Source organism: Rhinolophus sinicus, chromosome 4, assembly GCF_057876585.1.
Source record: "Rhinolophus sinicus isolate RSI-liver-muscle chromosome 4, RSI-T2T, whole genome shotgun sequence".
Taxonomy (NCBI): Eukaryota; Metazoa; Chordata; class Mammalia; order Chiroptera; family Rhinolophidae; genus Rhinolophus; species Rhinolophus sinicus.
This window is the reverse complement of record NC_142504.1, coordinates 42,104,933-42,114,775: the sequence shown is the minus strand read 5'-3', so window position 1 is coordinate 42,114,775 and position 9,843 is coordinate 42,104,933. Positions and strand designations below refer to the sequence as shown.

Genomic DNA, 9,843 nt, shown 5'->3' with positions numbered 1-9,843 from the left:
ACTATGTTGCTTCAGTGAAGTTGGAGTTTTCAACCACCACTTTCATTCAAAATTGAGTCTACACAATCACAAAAATTTGTGTAGGTTCAAATTATATACATATACCCAATCCATTATGAAAATTTGGCTTTGTGAGGATTTGCATTTAATACCCTGAATTGGGGTTCCTACAATTTCTTCTCATTTTCTTCACATTTGCAAGAAAAAGTTTGGATCTCCTTGCCCATAATGTGAGAACCAACACGCAGACACAGATGGAAGCATCCCAGACATTCCTGACAGTTCACAGCTGTCATGGTCACAGGCATTGTGTCCTCTGTGATGTCAACTTGTTCAAAAAGTGAGGTCTTATTTATGTATTTTATTATTTTCACTGACTTATTTTGCTTTTCCTGGCCTGTATTTGCTTATTAGTTATTTGCATTAAAGAGCCAATTGCATAAGTACTGATTACATATGTGTATTTTGTCTCTGTGTTAGAAAAGTTCATAAGAACAGCAGGAAACAGACACAATTTAGAAAAATTAATGAAAACAAAATGTCTTGTTAGGTTATGTTATAACTAATGTTAACTATTAAAGTCATTAGATTTATTTTATCAAAAAGACCATGAGTTTAGGGGCTCGGGTACACATAAAAATGTTTTAAGATAATTCAACTAAAAGCTTTTATTCAGATATGAATTATACTGGCTTTATGAGAGATGGCTTTATATGACATACCCATATACAGGGGCAAAGATTCCAATTGCTTCTCAACACCTCATCTTTAACCCTATTTACATTACGAGAGAGAAATTAGAAAGGATTAACATTTTTTCAGCCAGGAAACACTTTCATACTGAGTTTTCCTCTTTGACAGTATCTTGTGAAGTTACTCATATTTGTATCTTATGATGCAGCAACTCCACTCCTAAATACATAGCCCACCCTGCCACAAACACAAAAGAACAATGTATGTCCACAAAAATATTTATAGAAAAAGTTTCACCACAGCTTCATTCATAACAGCAAGAAAAAAATTAGAAACAGCATAAAAGTACATCAGTAGGAGAACAGATAAACAAATTGTGGTATAATCATAAGAAATTACTACTTACTACAAATCAACATATAAATGAATATATAAGGTAGTATGCTCTGTAAAAGACAGATACAAAAAGAATGCATACTGCATGACTTCATTTTATAAAGCACAAGAATAACCAAAAATAATCTATAAGACAGAAGTCAGAAAGGTATTTATGCCTGGGGTTGTGGGCAAATTACTAATATAGTTATCCTAAACTAGGGAAAAATATCTAAAACACATATGCATGTGTGTTCACACACACATATACATATATGTTAAAAACACAATGCAGCAAAATATGGTATGGAAATTATTGTCTCTTTAACCTTCTCTTATCAACCCAAAGAGAATGTATATATAATGTATTGTTTAGCAAAAAAGAAAGATGTAAATATTTATATCCATCTACCATATATAAATATATAATTCATATAAATATAAAATATTCATATATTCATGCATAATAATATTAAAAGGGTATACTTTTGAGTGTTGAAATAATTAGATCTTTTTATTTTTATCCCACAATCTTCAATACTATCTTATTTCTTTTAATAGTAAGCATATATTTTCATTAAAAAGGAATATTTCTATCTTGAAAAAGAATAAACACAACAGTTGAGTTTAGCCTTACATCTCTCTTCTCCCTGATGAATAAAGAATGACTTCTGATGCATTAATCGCATGGCTTTCAATTTGAACCAAAGTACTCTATAGAACATTATTAAAAATGCATTGATGAATTTTCTTTTACACCGTTATTATGACCCTTCACTATCATACTTTTTCTGCCATAAAGTGTTGCCTGTTTGTGAGCATATCCTATTTAGAGGCTATTCTATATTTTGAACATAATACATTCTGAAAAACAGGGTGAACGCTGAATATGAAAGAGGACACTGTAGGAGGAATAGGTGTAGAACCACTGAGTGATCCGGGAATACGAAGCTGTTTAGCTTATCTAACTGCAGCCGATTGTACAATAAAAAAGACAATGAGAAATGTCGCTTTTGAAAACCTGCCATGGGAAAATGACAGCGCACGTGCCTGCACTCAGGCATGTAAGTCACGTATGAATAGAGATGTACACTTTATAAAGGTTTCTTAATAAAACATAGTATAAAAAGAATCACAAAGTATATATGTTTATTAATGATTCAATTATCTCTAATACAAGGTGGTTCCATTCACATCTAGTGTCCCTTGTTCATTCATTCAGCAAATACATATGAGGGACCATTAGAAACCGGGCACTGAGAGAGGTGCCTGTGACACAGCAATGACACAGAAGGGCTTACCTATACTGCGGAAAAGAGCTATCACCATGTAAACCTGTGTGCTGAGAACTAAGCGGAGGAGGTATGGGTGTTGGAAAAGGCTAGAAGATGTGAGAAAGAGAAGTGTCCATTAGTAATACTGAAACCTCAGAGAGAATTTCAGTCAATCTGTGTTGTATATATTTTGCTTTTTGGGTCTTATAGTTCTAATCACATTTGTTTTCATCTCTGGAGAATTTGTATCAATCACAAAAATACTTTACACAATACATTATGTATCTGAATAATCTGACCAATATCATAAACTCACAAAGATTACGTAACAAATACTACCAGGTTACCAAACATGATATAAATTGATTGGACAGTGTTAGTGCTTGCCCACCTCTCTTTACCTGGAATTTTACATGGTCTGGTGCACCCATGCCCCAGCTACTGTGAGCCTTTAGCTGTAAACTGTCTACAGCTGCCCCTTTCCTGGAAAATCACCCTCAACTGACCAGACTCATCCTAAAGGTTTTGCCCCCTTCCCTGCCCTGACACCTCCTCAATGCACCCTGCAGCCAATGAGTGATTAACATAGGAATACAAAAGGCCAACCCCATCCCTCATCTGGGGCCAGTTTTGCACCGTGGTTCATGCTAAAGTGTTTATCATGGGATCAGGCTAAAGAGAGTGTTTGAGCTGCAACCATGTCCTTGCTTAGTTATTTCCTCTAAACCAGGGGTGTCAAAACTTTTTTCAACGTTTTTTACCAAGGGCCATATGTGGTAAAATACACAAACAGCCGGGCCACTCACTCGAGGTGAAGTATGTATTGCCTCACCTGGTTTATTTAAGTAAACTAAATACATATTTGGAATTTGTTGCGGGCCAATTAACAATGGATCAATGGATTGCAGGCCGCAGTTGGCCATGGGCTTCAGTTTTGACACCTCTGCTCTAAACTGTCTTGCTGTCCTCATTCTCTTAACAAATTTTCCTGAGAGCATACCCTGAACAAACAATAATTCCCCTCGCAGGCTATGCTTCTTGGAGGCCTGACCTAAAATGATAATACGAATATATACAGACATACACACATACATGTATGTCTGTATATATTTGGCGCTCTGTATCCATGGGTTCCACATCTACATATTCAACCAACCACGGATGGAAAATATTTGAAAAAAATATTACGTTGTTGCTGGCATGTACTATGTAGTTAGGCCTACGATGGTTGGTTGCATCTGTACTGAACATCTATGGACTTTTTTTCTTATCATTATTCCCTAAACAATACAGTATAACACATATTTACATAGTATTTCTATTGTATTAGGTAGTATAAGTAATCTAGAGATGATTTAAAGTATATGGGAGGATACACATATATTAATGAGAATACTATGCAATTTTATATAAGAGACTTGAGCATCCCTGGATTTTGGCATCAGAAGGGGGTCCCAGAACCAATCCCCTACAGATATTGAGGGATGACTATCATTTATATGGATGTACATTTACAATGTGAATGTATATAAATAACCATGTGTAATAAGGCCTTATTTCTAAGGCTTCATGTAACTGTTTGCTCATCATGACTGCCTCCATTACAGTGAGAAAGAGTACCTACTGAATCTGGACTCCCTTCCAGCTAAATATTATTTCCAACTCAGTATTGTCTTTTCCTATATGAGGGAAAATACTGTTGCAATGAAAAGGTTGATAATTTACTGCAACAAATAGCCAACAGTTAATCAAATCCAAACTGTACAGAATAATAAGTCTTTCAACAGTATTAAGTTTTCTACCTCATGTTATTGTACATTGTATATATTTTTCACTCTTATGTTATTTAATTGTCATTGATCTCTGTTATTTTAAATCCCCAAATAAGTAATGTGTCCTTTAAGGCTGATCAGTATAAGACACCTCAGTAAGATTCTGATATTAATTTCTGGGCGGTCTGTTCTCTATCTATGAGGTATTATCAAAGAATACAGTGAATATTTAAGTTAAAAAAATTATTATATGAAAAGACACATTGCCATTAATCCCCCTCCAAATACCCCTCGCTTTGAACACATTTATCACATTGTTCTTGCCACTTTCTGAAGCAGTTATAGAAGTCCTCTTTCATGAGCATCTTTAGTTATGCTGTCATGGCTGCCTCAATGTCCTGAATCGATTCAAAACGTTTACCTTTCATGGTCATTTTGACTTTGGGGAAGAGCCAGAATCCAGGGAATAAGGTGGATGGGGACACGTCGTAATGTTTGTATTTGATAAAAATTGCAGTAACAGAGCAATGAATTGCAGTAACACGGAGCCTTTCTGTTGTGATAAAAAAATATGGTGAATGCTGCTGTCAAGTGCCATCCAACTGAAAGGCAGGGAGCTTAATACGGGAAGCTGCATGTGAATCTTAGTAACAGTGTGTGGTAAGTTTCAACTTGTTCAATGCAGTCAGTCGGGTGTGAGCTATGGTTGAGAGAAGGTGTGTTTGAAACTGTGCTGTAAATCCTCCTCCATTATGACAATGCTCAGTGTGTGTACTTGTGGTGCAAGGGTGTCCTGTCCAAGATGGGTTTCCCCCTGGTGCCCTGAGCTACCCAGATAAGCTCTGTCCACCCACAACTATAAACTGGAATAAGAGGGTTGGGATATTATTATCTTACTTGTTTTCATTAATCTTTCTTAAATGTGTGTGTAGCTCACATTTATTTTGAAGTTTAATATTAGAACTGTCTTGGGTCTTTATTTGGAAGTTTAAGGATGTGTCTTTAACCAGAAATATGCCTTAGAAATACAATTTTTGTTTATATCAATTAGCATATTGTAAAATCAGTTTAGGTGAATGTTATATTCCTTAGTCATAGCTTCTAAAAACCTATCCATAAATGTGGACTTACTGTATACATAATTTTAAAGAAATGTCAAGTAATTTTTCAACTCAAAAATGGTTAAAATCCAAATATTCGAAGTTACTAGAAGAATGTAGATAGTCACAATTATTTCTATATTGTCATCTCAAATAATAGATTTCCCTATAAAAGTTTTTTAAAAGCAGATCTACACAAATATAAGTTCAACCCAAATAATGTATAATTGCTGACCCTTTGATGTATTAAAAAGTTTAACCACAGAAACCACACAGAGTTCTGATACACCCTGAAATAGTTCCCATAAAAAAGACTCAGCTAAGTACAATTAATTCGCTCCGGTAATTTTCACCTTATTATATAGGTCTTTTCTAATCTTTTGCATTTTGATAGATATACAATTTCTAAAATTATTTGTAAACAAGTCAGCTACTTAAAAGTTAAGGAAAATATAAGCACATAGCATGTGCTTTAATCTGGACATTTTTTGTTAATGTGTAAAGGACAATTTGTTGCTGAGGTAAATGGTACTTCTATTAACCACAACTTTAAAATACGTATTTAATGAAATATAACATTAAGATGAATTTTATGGGTATTTTTTCAATTTATTAACTAAATCCTGATATTTTATTTCTGGAAGCATATTTACAAGATCAATGTGACTCAATTAACTGCACATAGGACATACATCTTGTTATTTATAGACAGATGAGTATACACACACACACACACACACACACACACGGTGCCAAAAAATGTACACACATTTTAAGAAAGGAAAACTGTATTAAAATTGTAATACTCAATATATACCGATAACAAAAGATGAATACAAGTCACATTTGACTTCTGCTATTACAAGAGGTCCTCAAATTGGTTACCATCAGCATACAGACACTTCTGATTACCGCGAACTGCTGCTTGAGAAACATTGACCAAACTGACCATATATATATATATATATATATATATATATATATATATATATATATATATATATTAAAGTACTGGGGCTGCCAAATATACATATATACATATACACATATATGTATATATATGTGTATATGTATATATGTATATTTGGCAGCCCCAGTACTTTAATTCAAAGATTATGTTTTTCCATAGAAAAACACTGTCAAAATGCAACAATTTTCTTATTCCTCCTCATGAATGAGGAAGATAAAAGAGGCAGGTGTATGATAACTGTGAAATCAAACATCTATTTTACATTAATTGTGGTAACTTTTAACAAGTAACAACCAGGTGTATTCTATTTTATTTCCTAATTTGTCAATAGTAACAATGTTATCACTATTAACATTCAATAAACCAAATTAGATATCTAGGAAATAAAGTAATTAGCACCTTTCAAATTAAATATTAAATGTATGCAAAAAATGCATATTTAATTGCAAAAAGAACGGTTTCTGCTGTTTCTTCAGGCAAAGCCTGAGGCTTATTACCTTTCCCTTCAGTCTCAGGAAAGCAGGAGCTAACCTGTGCATTTGGGATATGGTATAATAGCAAGAAATCAAATTTAAAAGAGGATAAAAATTATTGTTTCAATAGTGACATCACCAACTTGGAAGAATGACAGATAACTGGAGTATATTAAAATATACAGAAAGACACATATGCTTCTATGTGTATGTGTTAGAGCTGAAAACCAAAACAGGAATAAGGAATTATAATTATTCATTTATTATTTTATTAGCTCTATTAAAAATTCTATAGAAAACAAACATTTTTAACAACATGATCTCAGACTTATTTATAAAAGCAAACAAAAACAAGGAGTAAATGTACTGAGTGGAATATATAAACATACTTATAAAATTATAAGAATCTCCTTACTTGGTATGTCTGGTGATTGTAAATATTTCTCAACACAGGCATTACAGGATTTTTAGGCAGAAAAAGCCCTTGTGTGGAACTATCCATGGTCCTACCCACTAAATGCCAGCATCTGTTACTGTGACAGGCAAAACACCCTCACACGTTTGCAAAGACTCTCTTGGTGGGAGAGGTGGGTGGGGGACAGTGACAGGAGGGATCTTATATTAGTCCCTCGTTGAGAACATGATCAAAGGTCCCGAAATGGAGCCGGGGTTATTTAGTAAACCTCATCCTACCCTAGTAGCTCTGTGATCTTAAGTAAATTACTGCTGTCCCTGTGCCTCAGTTTATTCTTCTGTGATGTGGGTTTAATAATAGTTGTTCTCAAGCCTCACAAAATCATTGTTTGGAGCAAATGAGACAGGGACAATGAAAAAGCTATATAAAATGCCAAGTACCACCCAAAATTATAATGTTTTGTATCATTTAACAATTATCCTATGCTGTACTTTTCATGGTTAATTAGAGAAGATTTGAAGTTTTAAAAAAAAAAGTATGTATTACTGTCTAATTTGAATGCAACTGTACTAATTTGGAGGCTCTGATTTTTTGAGTTATCCAAGCCAGAGGCAATTCTAATCCTTGACCTTGTGTTACAGGCTTAATGAGGCTCCAGTCACCTGCTGGTAGCTCAGGTGGCTAAGGAAAATAAGCTGGTACTTAGTGAGAATTTAATAACCCCTTCAGGGTTTGCTCTGAAAAATCCAGTCTTTTTAAACTGATAACAACAATATGCCCATTTTAATTTACTTCTATGGATTTCAGCAATTATAAATCCTTCCAGTTCATGCTTTGTTTTGTTTTGTTTTCCCCAGTGTTTTTATAAATATATACAAAAATGTGCATGGTATTTTATCAGAGAGGAAAACAAGTGTATACAAACCAGGGTATACATAAGTAAAAAACCCTCTCTTTTCTACATTACTGAAAATACATGAGAAGTTACCTGTGGTTGTGTTAATCTGACTATAATTTTGTGTTTGAATCCAAGCTATTTGCATATAATTTTGTGTTTGAATTCAAGCTATTTGCAGTACTGAAGAAAATTCTTGGCCTCGAAAGAAGTTTATAAAGTTGTCTAACTTTTAATGACAAATAACAATATTCTGACTTGCTGTGAACTTGTGCTATATACCTTAAGGGCAAGAAAAGGTGGCTGTCACTTTATAGAAAGAATGGTGCTCTATAATAGAGTGACAGAATTCAAAGTCTAAGTGTGATAATGCAAGAATTACTAAAAACTGACTCAATTTCAGATTTGTTCACTAAAATTGTTTCTTACTGTTTAAATGCTTAGTAAATACAATGCATTATATATGTGTACATATAATATATATGAAGGATAGTACTTAGATTCTATTTTTTAACATGAGCTAGCATTTCATAGCATTAATGATTTGATATTATAAATAATTCATGACAAAGCAAACTTACATTATAAATAATACAGGCTAATTGTTCAATCTACCAAATTTATGTTTTGCTATTTACATATCATACGGGTTATATGCAAATAGCTTGGATTCAAACACAAAATTATAGTCAGATTAACACAACCACAGGTAACTTCTCATGTATTTTTCAGTAAAAATTACATTTTTGAAGAAAAATTAAATAACTTAAAATGAGTTACCTGTTCCTATCATTCATTCACATTCTAAATCTACTAGTTGTAACTCTCAAATTAGTTTCTTCAACTGTTATTTTTTTTTAAAACTATTAAAAATGACTTGAAATCTTTTTCAAGCATTTGATCAGTATTTTCACTACTCATCATTATCCAATTTTATCAGACTATATTTAGCCAAGAAAAGCCCAATGTATAAACAAAAATTATTTCCAGCAATTACTATATAATTTCCCATATTTTTTGTCAATCAAGCAACTGCAGATTCAAGCACACACAGGCATACACACACACATGCACACAAACACACATACAGCTTTACAGAAAATCCTGCAGACCACATTTCAACTGAATACATCTGAGGGAAAATAAACTAGGAAATAGAGACCATTCATGGATTCTCAGCGTACTCACTAGTAAACTCTCCCTGCCACGACTTTTCATTCGTGAAAGCTGTCATAAATCTATGTCCACTGATCCACTTGCATTTGGCATAGGGGTTGGTAGATTATTTATCAAAGGGATTTCTGTCAGACTGGGATTAAGATGTCCTAAAAATCCCCAAGTGCACAATTCATCACAACACAATTTAGAGAGCCACAATAGACCCTGGTAGCAAAGTGGAAGTGAGTGATAGGTGGACCAAAACCCCCTGTTTGATCTAAAGAAAGCAGACAACATATACCAATGGTGTCAATCAAACTGCCTCCTGAGCAGCCTCATGAATATGAAATAGAGAACAAACAGATTGGTTTTTCGTTGCTTGTTCCCAACAGTTATAAGAAGATATTCCAACGCAAATAAGTTCATTACTGTATATACGCCAGAAAAGTTCTATCTCTAATTCTTTCCTATAACAAAGAAACAAAAACAGGCATTATTTCTGAAATGGTGGAGGTTGTGCAATGTTTTCCCGCTGCCAAACTGCTCTCTATATAGCCAATGCCACATTTTTGCACTATGTGAACAAAATAAGTCGTCCTCTTTGTCTTTAAAAATTAACAAAATCAAGTATATTTTTGGTAGTTTCAGACCACCATACAACACAATCTAAAAATATCCTCAACATTAGTGTGAATATTAAAATCATGTTAATCTTGAA

General features: G+C 33.6%; 1 protein-coding gene across 7 annotated transcripts in view; it reads right to left on the bottom strand.

The window, feature by feature from the left end:
• Positions 1-9,843, bottom strand: part of CACNA2D1 (calcium voltage-gated channel auxiliary subunit alpha2delta 1) — a 462,827-nt gene that overhangs the window by 239,624 nt on the left and 213,360 nt on the right. The window lies entirely within an intron of this gene.